Below are 14153 nucleotides of genomic sequence, written 5' to 3'. Positions count from 1 at the left end.
TGGTCTTTGTTGCTCTTTGTATTTTGTCTACCGATGTATGTCCTACTTTTCTTCCGGCAGCCTGCAGCACATAAGTCACATGATCACAGCCTCCTGATCACAATTACTTGTATCGGATATTGCATTACTTTTTATGAAGTATTAGTGCGAACAGTGAGAGATGTGTTACATTCACTGTGGCTCAAGATTGCTTTTTGTGCATGACAACAGACTGGAAATCAAACTTTAACTACCTTTACATTTTATAGTGTAACCCTGCCATTGACATTGGGTTTAAGCTGAAACACATTTACTTAACTAGAACTAAATCATAAGTAATCACATTAGAGAGTGGCTATTAGACTTTGTTGGTTATCTCTGATAAGCTGGTTCCCTGTTAAGGCCAGGGTCACACACACACACACACACACACACACACACACACACACACACACACACACAACACACACACACACACACACACACACACACACACACACACACACACACACACACACACACAGGAATCTGCCTCATAGACAAAAACTGTGAATAAGCAGGAATAAAGTCAGCAATAAAGCCATGCTGGTAATCAGTATCTGGGCTGTAGAGGCTGTATGACTGCCATCTCTTATTACAAGTCATCCATATAAGTAAATGAGTAGCATGTCACAAGACCAGAGGTCCTGCTGTTTATTTCTGAAGAGTGATATGACCTGTAGGAGTACACCGCAGTTTTTAGTCCCACACTGTGTTTTTGTGGAAGCAATTCCTCTCAGATAAAATGCAGAAACTCACTCACTGCTTTAGAGACATAGCTTAAAAAAAGGTTCTGCCTGCTGTGACTTTTGCTATCTCCAACTGTCTAACCCTTTGAAACCTGGAGCAACATCACTTTTCTTGTGCTACTTTCGGATGCCTTTCACTTATATTTAACCACTGAACCCAGAGTAAATCGGTCTGATTTATTTCAAAAACACAGTTAAAAAGCCAATAAGCTACTTAGTAAGAAATGATCCACAAATTGCAATAAATTAGTAGATTTAGATAATTATTTTGAAAAAGCTAGGGAAAAGTGTCCAGGGAAAAAAAAAGAAAAAGCAAAAGAAAAACTATACTTATATTGATCAAAATTACATTTTTAATTTTTCTTGCACTTTTCATTCATTTCTTGCTATATTTTGGGTTAGTAGTTGCTCATAATTGCTCCAAATAGTTGTGTCACGTCGTCGTCTTTTCTTAGTCATGAAAAAAGAAGTAGTTGATGAACATATTTAGTTTTTGTTAGCAAAATTGAAACTGGTCCTGCGCGCACCATCACAGTCTGCTGCAGTAAATGACCACAGCTGAGTGAAACAACGAACTTAACAGAAGCAAAGTGAGAACTGAGGCTGACCCTTCAGGACACATGATGTCCTCACGCTGCAGTTCAGTCGGTTCAACTGTCAGCATGCTGACTAAGACTGGATAAAGCAGGATGAAGCATGAAGTCACACTGAGGGAAGCTGCGTTATCACCGTGTCTTAACATAGATCTGTTTTCTGTCCCTTTGTTACTGTTTTTGAGGAGCTGCTGTTTTTATATGATGAGTCACTGTACATTACATTTAAGATATCGCTCAGACACTTTCCTGTTTAGTTAGGGTACTTGGCGAGGAATATTATCTTTTTGATTAATTGGTTAACTACTTGGGGGCAGGCTCCCCCCCCTTTTTTTTTTTACACAATTCAAATCTCATTTATACCTCGTTTTCCAAAATCTGAGCCCCTTCATTTTTGTCACTGCCTTCGTCCTCTGCTGCCTCCTTCTCTTCCCTTTTTTCTCTTCTCTTATCCATGTACCTGTCACCCTCATTCCTGCGGTTCACTCAAGCTCAAAGAAGAGCAGCAGGGAGGGGGAAGAGGAGAAACTGGGAAGGTGTGGAGAAGAGCTGAGAGGGAGAAGGGTAAGGAGAGAGGGGAGACATGTAGAAAAGAAAAGAAAGAGTTTTGAGGAGGACAAGATCAGATGGAAAGCAGCCAGAGAAGCTAACAAATGGAGAGGAGGGTAATGTTTGGGCCTTCCTCCGAGCTAGAAAGTCCTTTAAAGTGAAACTAGCCTGAAGAATTTCAGGTCAGACGGAGTGCGTAAGTGACTGCCTTCAGCCCACCCCAACCTCACCACAGAGGGATGATTCCAGTTCATTTACTCTGAGAGCCCCCCTGCCTTCAGGACCTTCCACTCAAAACCTTACAATTTTACTCAAACACTAATCTCAAGCCAAAAAAAAGAAAGAGCAAGAGTCTTCAGGTTTTCTTTTTAACTCAAATAACAGCATCAGTTGATTACAACTGATTCAAACATCAGTGAGAGCACTGATTATACAAAGAAAGGCTTTGGATTCAGTTTTATAGAATACAAGCATGACAGGATAGAAAGGTCAACCGCGAGCACACGTTGCTCCATACGTCCCCTCACACAGCTTCACAGTCGTCGCTAATCAGAAGAGCTGCTTTAGCGTTAGCGCTAGCCGAAAGGGGCTTTGCTTCCTTAGGCAAACACATTCCTCAGGCTAATCAGCTAGCCTGTTCAAGGCCACAGCAGACATTGTTTCAGACAATTACTACTGACGTTGACAGTGTCACACACTCGTGATAAAGGCTTTAGTGGCCCCCTGTGAGTGTGTGTGTGTGTGTGTGTGTGTGTGTGTGTGTGTGTGTGGTGCACACACCACCAAGATTTTAAAGCAAGTGCAGAGTGATATTTGACACAGTTGACAATAAAAGCAGTGATGTCCCCAGAAATCTTTTATAAGCGTGGTCAGATGGGGGTCAGATGGGGCCCCTTAGACACTCTTGGAGTTGCACCATTCTGTTATGTTGTCCAAGCATAATAGAACTCTAGTTGAAAACTTTTAAAAACTTCTATTTTACAGTCAATATTATTAATTATCTGATTGATGGGGTGGTTGAGCAGCAAACAGCACCATCAATTATATCAATCAACAATTTAATAAATGAATTAATAAGACTAAGTCATTTAATGCAATGAATAACCTAAATGTTAAAGAATTTATGCAAATGCAGTGGTTAACAAATTATAAATAATCAGTAAAAGGCGACAAGGAAATGACCTAAAAAACTGAAAATGAAAATTAGCTGGGGGAAATATAAGAATAGCATAAAGAAACTAGGGAAAATGTGCAGTTAATTTCTTATTTAAAATTATAAATGTTAGCACTTTCTTAAGGTAATTTTCTTTTTTTTTCTTTTCCTTTTTTCAGGTATCTCTTTACAAATGTCTTGCTAATTTCAGGGAAATTTCTTGTTATGTTGCTTATTTCCTTTTCGCATGTTTTTGAAAGAAATTGAGCCAATTTGCTCAGGTTTCAAAGGGTTAAGTTCAAGTTCCAAAACTGTTTCAAGTTAATCATTCTATAAATGTTGGAGCCTGTTGAGGTATTCTTTTGCAAAATCCAGTGTTTGTTTAGTGTTCTCCAGATAGTCCTGGAAACATTAAACAACCCAAGACTCTGACGGGATGTACTAACTTAATTTGTGTTCTTCACATCCTCTTTCAATTATTAATCAACACTAAGTCCACCTTATAAATCAAAATTAATAGCAAAACTTTTCATTTTGTAGCAGTTGTGTAGCCTTCTGTTTTTTACTTCAGCTCTGGCAAGTACAACAATGCCATGAAAATGGAGTAGTATCTTGAGTAATAAGAGAGGTATGCCGTTATGCTGATTTGAGCACATTCTAAATTCCTTTTTGGCCAATCAGATTGCTTGGTCAGAACTACATGTTGTATAATACTAATTATATGGTGTGCAAAACTAATACCAGTACAGTTACCATTTTGAGATCTGCAACAGTTCCGTTTTAATGCGTTATGTATCTTTGTTAGGCGATTAATTGTTGTTCAGATAAGCTGGTTGTTCTTTTTCTTTAAAAGACATATACAGCTTTAATCTGAAGGAGTGCATTGGTTGTACGGAACAAAACATTTACTGGGAACAAGTCTTCTCAAGTTTCAGGGAGATTTGCGGGCACTTACACAATTCCTTTTTATTCACAAATCTTCAGGTGGGAGTCCAAGAGACCCCTTTGAAAATGGCCATGCCAGTTGTTCTCAAAATGTAGCCTAACTTTGGTGCATTATTCAGCTCTATTATATATATTTGCATATACCCTCATTCTGTTTTTTCACCATTCTTCATTCTCACACTTACTGCACAGGCTTACAAAAGATCCATGTACACCTCTATAACCAAACAGTGTCCCACCCTGTCCACAAACAGTTAAGAGAGCGCGTGTCAGAGACTACAATGGCACAGTTTCAAAAACGTGCAAATGACATTAAGTTTAAGCATTTGTTGTATCTTGATATCATGACAATTAGGGGACGCCTCAATAATTTTAGACGCTTAAATAATGGTTTGAATGAATTAATGTTTTATTAATTATTTTAGATGAATGCTTCCAAAAAAAGTTAACTTAATAATTAAAAACAATGAATATTGACATGTTTTACTGCATGTTCAGCCTTGAATGAAACCTAAATGAATTAATTTAGCAGCAGATCACTGGATTCTCTCTCTCTCTCTCTCTCTCTCACACACACACACACACACACACACACACACACACACACACACACAGCTCTCCTTACCAGGCTAAAAGTCCACATATTATATGACGGAGAACCCGGAAGCCTATGGTCAATGACAATAGCTTACTAGCCTCTCTCTCCATATAGTCACTGAAGCATTTTTATCCCCCACCCTGAACACACACATTCACACACACACAAGCAGTGCCATGCCACTCCACTGGTTCCACTGGTTTCATTGTAATGAAATCTTGATCTCCATTTCAATCACTGATTGGTTTAAGTGCATTTGTTGTCTGTTTCCAATCACTTCGGGTATGATAAAGCAGTGAAACTGGGAAGTCTGTGTCCATATGAAGCAGAAAGCAAGATTTCCTCCATGAGAAGAGAGAAAATAGGCAACAAGACAAAAGCGAAAAAGGTTTCAATGATAGAGTGACGCAACAAGAAGTGATGAAAAGTTTTTCAAGAGACTTAACCGAGAAACGTTTAAGTAAAAGAAAGAAACACATTTTAAGGTTGACATGAACACAGTACCTGTATCCCAAACTGAGAATCGCAGATATCGAGCAGGCCGAGAAGATACAGATGCCGATAGGTTTTGCTTTTGGGAATCACTTTGCACAATCACACTTGTTTATAAGTGTCTCCCTCTCTGTCCATTCACTCCTCTGTGATGTTGACAGGCTGCAGCAGTCAGAGAGTCTCCTCGCCTGCCTGCCTGTGTCTGGATGTTTGAGTGAGGAGGTAAAGCAAAGGTGGTTTAGTGTTTACTCATTCTCAATGGCCAGGAGAGAGAGGTGGGGCCACTCAGTACAGGTAACCCCCCACCTTTTTTTTCCCTCCCTCCTTCAATCTCTCTCTCAGCTGATAAGGAATAAGACAAAGGAGGAGGGAAGGGATGAAAGGGCAGAGGGTGTGACGATGATTGACAACGATCACGGAAAGGTCAGCAGCTCGTGTTTGAGAGTATTTACAGAAATAAAGTGGAGCTGCCCTGAAAAATAATAATAATCTGAGTCAGAATTCAAACAATGAGGAATAATGAAACTATTTATTTACAATGTCTACATGTTAGCTGCTCATATTCTGACAATCTCTAATAGATGCATAAAAAACAGTGCTTAACACCAGCATGCTAACATGTTCACATTGCCAAAGCTAACATGCTCACGTTTAGCAGATTACTTCTTTACCACCATGTTATTTCCTTTTTCCTCCAAAACTAGCACAGGTACCACCCCATGACCACAATCCACTCGCCGCCATTTTTGGTGTCATACCAGTGGAAGCTTGTGTTACAAATGTCCAGAGGAAAGCAATAGCATTCAGTAGCCTCAGCACGCAGAATAATTCTTATGAATTAGAAATGTAACCAACAACCCCCTTTCAGGATGTGGCTGCAGAAGGTATTGTCCTTGCTTCAGCTTGAGAAACAACTTAAAGACAATTTGCCATGCCATCTCATTGGTGTTTTCTTTCTGTGTAGACATTGCTACTATAATTATTTCATGTATATTGGATGCAGCCCCTCCGCCCCCCTTTTTTTTTCAAAGTGTGCAAGGGAGGTTGGGAGGGATAAGGGTGTACGCCTGTTTGTGTATAATGTGAATATATTTATATATTACAGCTGTCTGTCCCATTTTTATGTGTTTCTGCATAAGCAAAAAAGCTCTTCAAATAAAGTTGTTTTTTAAAAACAGCACACATACACTGTTTTTTAAACATGGGAAAACCTGTTTGAAATAGGTGGTGGTCTCCTCTGTGTTTTTTTTCCTGGTGTGTAATGTTCCGATGTCACAAAAGCGCTGAAAAATAGGGGTAGCAAGGAGCAGAAAGCAGCATAGAAGCCAGTGAAAAATCCGCCTGTCTTTCAAACTCTGCGTCGTCAGAGTCACAGAAGATAATGACAATTGCGCCAGAAAAGGGGCGATTATTAAACCCCTTTTATACTGGCCAAAAACCCCTAACACCCTCTAATATATGAACATCTGGCTTTTTTTCTAAGTTTGTTAAGGTTACAATATGCTTTGGTCCACTGGCAATTGGAAAGTAGTCTATTTTCACCTATTTTTAGTAACTATCTTTTTTTTTTTTGAAAAAAGGAATAAATTAGTTAATTTAGGTGGAAAATGAGTCCAGGCATCCCAGCTAGCAGGGAACGTTTTCACAACATTGGCTAACGCTACCTACAAGTTACAATAATGTTTTAAAGAAAACATTTTTATCTAATGTTCAAAGAACGTTTTGAGGATGTTTATCATTTCAAATAATGTGTCTGTAAGATTAAATGCAGACTAAGACATATATTATAACTGCAACATTCTGAGGATGTTTTGGTGATGTTGAGAGGTGACAGATCATAGAACGTTCTTTTATAATACGTTCCCACAATGTTACATGAGAACAAAGGAAGAACATTTTCAAAGCAAATTCAAAACATGTTATTGAAGCCTGAGATTACAGACCATTTTTATGAAAATTAAAATTAAAATGAATGAATGAATGAATGAATGAATGAATGAATGAATGAATAAAATTCAGGGGGGTCACAAAAATCAGTGGGATTGATCCTCTGGGAACCATGAATGTCTGTACCAAATCTCATGGCAATTCATTTAACAGTTTCTATAGAGATATTTCAGTATAGACCAAAGAGGTGGACCAGTGACCGATGTGTGGGTTAGTGGCAGCACTTCATCCCTCAGATCAAACAGATCCAACAATAAAAAGGTTAACAAAAGGTCATCAGAGTCACATGACCTGCCACTTCAGCCATCAGTATTTGAGAGCACTTTTATCCAGAGAATCACCATATTTCATCAAACCAAATATTTACTTTTTGTATATCTTCAGGGGCATAAGAGAAAAAAATGTCTGTCAATATAGACTTAAAATAATTCAAACAACGCAGAGAAAAAAAATCACAAGAGCTGACTAAATTATCTCTGCCTGAGGCATTTTAGAAAAAAACTGTTGCCGGCTGAATTGAACAGGCTCTTCTGAGATCACGTTGGATTTTTCAGCTGATTTGAATGCCAGAGTGTTTTGATAACAGGGGCAGATTATGACACAGTGGGCCCCTGGGCACAGAAATGCAGAAGGCCCCACCACCTCTCCCACACAGGACGAAGACATACAAACATTTTAGTTGTTGAGTCCCTTTTTGTCATTATTTTGATTCTCTTGATGGTTTTGCGTCTCTTTGTGGTCATTTTGTGTGTCATGGCCCCTTTTTTCCCTTTGCAAAGTCATTTAAATCTGCCAGTTTGCAGCCAGTTTGTATCTCTTTGTAGAAAAAACCCAAGTAATTTTAGTGTATACAGAGCCAGCGTGTTTTCACATATAACTATAAATTAAAGGTTTGTTTTAACCAAACCAGAGTTGGTGATTGTTGAAACAATGAAAACGATAATAGCAATGATACGATGATAAAGTTACTGTTTCTTTAAATGGATTTTGGTGGGTTCTATGCTGCTGTGATTTCAGGGGCTGGTTTTTGGTTTAACAAAAAGGATATTACTCTTTAACAAAAAGATCTGTCTTTGGAGGGATACTTTTCCATAAAGTTTTTTAGAAACATAATAACAATCTGATCCTGTCAGTGACAAAAAGAAACACGTCTGACGGTATTAACATGCCCTGAGTGGTTACATTGTAGGCTGTTTTGCAACTGTAGGATGCTCTCTCAATTATCTCAATTAGACACAAAACCTGGAAAATAGGGTCTGGGCTTAATAATACTTAAGTAGTCCTTTAATGGGACCAGACACCACAATGATTGGGATGAGTGCTAAGAAACTTTATTTTTTCAAACTATGAATTTAAAGTCACTTGACTTATACACACAATTGAGATAAAGAAAATTCAAACTTGACTAAAGCTGTCACATTCCAGTCATATTTGCCGGGAACAGAGAGGGCGAGAGAGAATAGGAAGGAGACCACGTTGACAATGCATGGAAGTGTACATAACCTTAAACAACCCTTAAGGGGGGAACGAGGCCTATACTTTTATCAGACGGGGTGTCATTCTCCAGCACAAGTGTGTGTGTGTGTCCTCACGTGTGTGTGCTGTTGCCATTGTACAAGTGACACATTAACCAATGACTCTGTTAATGAAGGACATGTAATCACTGATTCTCGCCTTTTTGGCAACACACACACACACACACACACACAGTATATGTAGATAGCCAGTTCAAAGTTTACAGATGGAGAAACGTATTCTCTCGCCTGACAGGGTGTAATTAGGTTGGAGTGAAGGCCGTATGCAGCCATAAACCTACTTTAAAGGTGGAGGAGAGTGTAATTCAAAGACTGAGATGACTTTATTACTAGCACACCGCGTCACACATACACACTCTCTTACACATGCACACACGTATCAAGTCAAGTGAAGGCTAGTGTGTTTGTACAGCCCAATATCACATACTGTGGTAACAGAAATCCTGCATTCCTAACCCTACCTAAGTAAAGTAAAAACCTTTTATATCCTGCTGGGTAGTTTAATCTACAACAGGGCATCATATTCAAGAATATCATTATGTGTTTGTAGCATGGCTGTCCTGTGAGTACCATGTATCTCTATGAAGTCAGTAAAACAGCCCTATTTTCAGCTTGTGACGATGCTGAACCAAGAGGGGTGTTTTTAAGAGTTTATTTGACTTCAGAAGAATGTCCTCAACACATAAAGAAATACTTTATCTTTCAGTTTATTACAAACATCCAACATTATCACATTTGGAGATTCATGGTTTTCACTGAAGAGGAAGGGAATGAAAGTGTAATCTGAAAAGCTGTCAGACAAATGTAGTTCAGTAAAAAGTACAATATTTGCCTCTGAGATAGAGGAGGAATAGCTGCTGCATAATAAAAAAAATACTCATGTAAAGGTATGAATTGAATTTGTACTTAAGTATTGTACTTCAGTTAATGTAAATGATTACTCTCCACCACTGCATTCTGTTCCTACGACAAGGAAAACATCTTAAAAAACATAAAACAAATAAGACAAATAAGAGAGGTGATATGCTAACGCTCGGGATACAACACTTTATAATGTGGTTGTAATGTTTAATAATGTATAGTATTTGTCGACATGAGTTTGGTGTTCGTAGCAAAATGCTAACTTGCAACACCTGTCAACAGGAGGATTTTTATAACTTCAGGGTTTAAGGGGAATACAAAAATGAAGAGAAAGTTGTAACAGTTAGGAGACAGTAAAACCCTCCCTCCAGCAATATTATATTGTGATTATGATACTGAGAACAATACTTCAGTAATAAAGTCATGAGCCATGCTTTGAAGAAGGCAGACCACAGTAAAGATAGCCATCAGCTCGGTGTTAATGGAGACAGACAGAGAGACATGGGGGAACAGGCCCGACTGGTCCGATATGAACCCAAACACAACCACAAGATGCTGCACACAAACAGCTTTGCAACGGTCACTGAGACAGATGGGGGGACGATAAAGTCTGAAGAGTCTGCTGCCTGTATGCCATCAGAACTGAAAGTATCACACACACACATCCATGTATATCATCACTTTTTAAGTAGGCTGTAGCCGTGCATGTTTGCAGATATGCATAAAGAAATTGCAGAGCAGTAAAATGCAGAATGTTTTATTGACAGCATTTTTTTTTTCACTTTTATCAATACAAGTTTAATAATATAATTTTTAATGACTGAAACTTACTGTTATCTTATATTTTCTGTTACTTTTATCTTTGAAAATTAACATTTAGTTTTTCAATAGACTTATATTCATTACACAATATCTGTTTGTGCAAGAAAAATAATAATGCTGGCTGGCATATTGCTGTAAAATATTTATTCTTAGATGGCTTCCATATTGATATCAGTATCACTCACACACATAAATGTCTACACACACACACACACACACACACACACACACACACACACACGCTATGTATATTGTGTGTCAGTTTCCACTTGGTATCAGGAGCCTTTCAGACTGATAATTCTGTTTAGGAAATGATTAAAAAGTGGGTCACTGAAACTTACTGCCATAACAGCAACACACACTGATTACATTTATTATTAAAAACTAAAATTCTAATATAGGTGGCAGGACGGGGCCGCAAATGGGGTGCACAATAAAACCAAAAGTCATAGCAAAATTTCAAAAATGTAATTATGCTTTCAAAGTTTATAGCCTAGTTATAAACTATGTCTATATGGAGATTAAGGAATCACATACTGATAGACTTTGGTTTCTAATTTTACAGTTTTATTATTAATTATCTGATGAGCAGACTAATACTGGTAGAGTTAAAATTTTGAGTTTCACAACAATCCTGTTTTAATGTGTTCTGTATCTGTATCTCTACATGATAGACGATTCATTGTTCTTCAAGTAGGCTGGTAACTTAAAGGAGTACATTGATTGAAAGGAACAAATCATTTACTAGGAAACAAGTCTTCTCAAGTTTAGGGAAGACTCGTGGGTACCAATGAAATCCATTTTCATTCAGATATCTTGAGGTTCCAGTGACTACTTTGAAAATGGCCATGTCAGTTGTTCCCTCAACAAAATTTTGCCTAAATTTGGAGCATTTTTTAACCTCCTTCACTACAAGCTATGCTGACAAATTTTAAATTTTCTAGTTTCACCAGATACCTAACTACACTAGCTTTAAAAATGAGTGTGCACGGGCTCTTAAAAACAGTAATGTAGGCCTCCAATTGTTTTCACCAGGGGGGCAGCAATTGTATCAGGGGGCCAAGGTCCCCCCTTCCTCTCCCCTTGGGGGCCGCACTGATCATAACTACATGTTCCAAACATGAGATTTAAGCACTGGGTTAAGCATTTTATCACTGCCAGGGTAAATTGCATTGTAAAGAAAACTGAAACAAAATGAAAGACAAACTCATTTTCATTTCAGCAAAATAGAAAGTAAAACTGCTTGAAAACTAAATCTACTATCAAAAGTAAATAAAATGCATAACATACACTATTAATTAAGGCCCTGTTCCACTGTTATTAGTAAAAACAAACAAAAAAACAAACAGCAACGTAAAACACTACAAAGAGTACTAAACTGAGGTAACGTTTTACAAGTCAAATCAAGTGTTGAAAGTTAAAGACTTAGACTAATCTAAACAGTTTTTCTGGCTCTTCAACCTAAACTGACCCTCATTGTCCCAACAGGGGCAGCAAACACCACAGAGTGTCACACACTTGGACGTGAGCACATGCAACTCACAGGTCACGAGTGTGTGGAGAGACAGGCGGATTTACTGTAAGCTGACCGATGCTGAGTGTAAAATTGCTGCTCTGCCTAAAAATCCTCAGACAGTTTGACCGCACCTGATCCAAGAGGGAAAAATCTGCAACACTTCCTCATTCAAAGGGTCGCCTCACATCCTGGAACTACCGTCGACCAATCCCTGCGTCCCACTTATGATTAACAAAAATGACTCAGCACAAAACGAGAGCCTTTCTGCCCTCCCACTACACACATACACACACACACACACACACACACACAGGATCTAACATTAAAGTCCAGCTTTTTTTCTTCTGTCCTGATGAAAGACGTTTCCCCTTTTGCCTAGAATCTGGTCAGCTGACACTTGAGTCATGTGGCTTGTCACTAACCAATGGCAGCACTGGAGCATTGTGTGTTTAGGTGCTACAATCACGGCCAAGGTCAAGAAGACGAGGACGGAGGGAGACAGAGAGAGAGAGAGAAAGAAGACTTGAAGGAGCTAAAGAGACTAAAGCATAATAAAAAGAGAAACAGAGTCATCCTCATGACTTGTAACCACACGGAGGCCACTTATTATCTGGTCAGTAACCAGTAACCATTGTAACGTCAACATGTGTGACTATTCCCTCTCCCAGCACTGGGAAACAACACTGACTATCATGTGATTGGGTGATTTGTTGTGCTGCAGCCTACACTATAGCCATGAAGGAAGTAGGTCAAGGAATTCTGGCCGTGTTTCAGTCAAAAAACATAGATCACACATATTTCGAAAAGAAAACAAAGGTGAACATTGAAGTGAGTACTACTATACTTTTTCTGCTATAAGTGTTCATTAAAATACAACTTAACTACAGTAGATTTCACCTACTGTACTTAAAGCTGACCTCTTGCTCCTGCTCATTTTCAGGTTCATACTTATATTTAAGTTTTCTACCACAACATGTTTACATGTTTTAATGGTCAAAAACACTTTATTTTCCATGCTGGAACACATGTGTCCAGCCTCTCTGTTTTAGCACCTGTCTCTTTAGGAAACCTTTCCAGAAAAGTTCAATCTGCTCTAACTGGTCAGCATTTCTTCCCCATCTCTGCACCGTTACTGCAGCTGGGAAATGATATGATCCCAAACCAGGGAAAAACTAGCAACATCAACAACCAAGTTTACATGTTTTCTTGACCTCAATAAAGAATAGCAGAACTTTCTGTCTTGAAACATTGACAATAAAAGCTACTAAACATAACTGGACGTGTTCTTGCAGGAATATGAACCACATTCGTGGAGAAATAAACATCAGCAACCGGGATGATATTTTTCCCTGACATTCGTATGTAAAGTAGCTACATATAACAGTGTAGGCTACGTGACATAAACACTTGCAATAGTGTACCTGAAGCAAATGACCATATAAATAAATTTGGCACAGTGTGAGGTCATACTGTAGCCATAGTAGAAAAAAAACATTGGAAACAGAGTGTTTAGATCTGTTTAAAGCCTGAAGTTTTTGTTTCAGCCATGTTTAATATGAACATGTTTCACTGTAACACCACATATAAGACACAGAACACAGAGAGGCATTAAAGGTCCCATTCGGCAGGCCTTTCTAGTGAATATTTTAGTTTTGTTAAGCTTTATTTTGCTTTCAGTTCACCTGTCGGAATCTGTGACGGCTCCTGCTGCTTGTCCTAAAGCACTTCCTTCAATAGCTGCATCGACTGGTATCACTGCATTGCCGTCTTTCACCAGAAATGCCCCAAACGCACTGGAAATTGTCTGACGTGTGTTTTGACATCCACCTTTTGTTGCAAATGACAGAACAAGCACCAAAGGCGTAATCAGGCACGTCAAACTGTGTTCACCCTACAATGACCTTATTGCGACTTTAAAGTGTCAAATGAGGACCCAACAACTAAAGCTGCAGTACCTATTTGGAAAGAGTTAAAAGAGGACATTATTTCATTAAAAAAAAGTATTATTATTGTTAATAATAATAACACAAACTTGCCTTGATATAAATGGTGACCTTTTTCTAAGCACTGCTGGTTTTGTGTTGTTGGAATTTTAGAAAATGTTCCTCAAATAGAAATGTATAGATAATAAATGGGGATATCTCTTATATATGAAAAACTAGAGGTCCGCACACCAGGGTCAGGGTCATGAGTCTGAGGAAGAGCGTTTTTTAGTTTGAAATGTCACTTATTTTTGAAAAATAAAATCCTTTAAGGGGAGCTCCCTGGTGTGCGGACCTCTGTTTTTCCCATTTTGGTTTATCTTGGATCCAGCACCCACTATGGAATGTGCGTGTATCTTTGAATCTCTGATATCTCTAATATACAAAACTTTT

General features: G+C 38.5%; 1 protein-coding gene across 15 annotated transcripts in view; it reads right to left on the bottom strand.

The window, feature by feature from the left end:
• The window catches only part of rbm47 (RNA binding motif protein 47), a 52606-nt gene that overhangs the window by 18419 nt on the left and 20034 nt on the right, over positions 1–14153 (bottom strand). Inside the window, exon 1 of one of the 15 annotated variants that reach the window (XM_042484911.2) lies at positions 5110–5326. The exons of the other annotated variants lie outside the window; for them this stretch is intronic. The gene's annotated coding sequence lies outside the window, so the exon portion shown is untranslated. Of the gene's footprint in view, positions 1–5109; positions 5327–14153 lie in introns of those variants that run through there. 15 annotated transcript variants of the gene reach the window in all.

Source organism: Plectropomus leopardus, chromosome 3 (assembly GCF_026936395.1).
Source record: "Plectropomus leopardus strain MGB_pleo_1.0 chromosome 3, ASM2693639v1, whole genome shotgun sequence".
NCBI classification, from domain to species: Eukaryota; Metazoa; Chordata; class Actinopteri; order Perciformes; family Serranidae; genus Plectropomus; species Plectropomus leopardus.
This window is presented reverse-complemented; position numbering and strand designations above follow the sequence as displayed.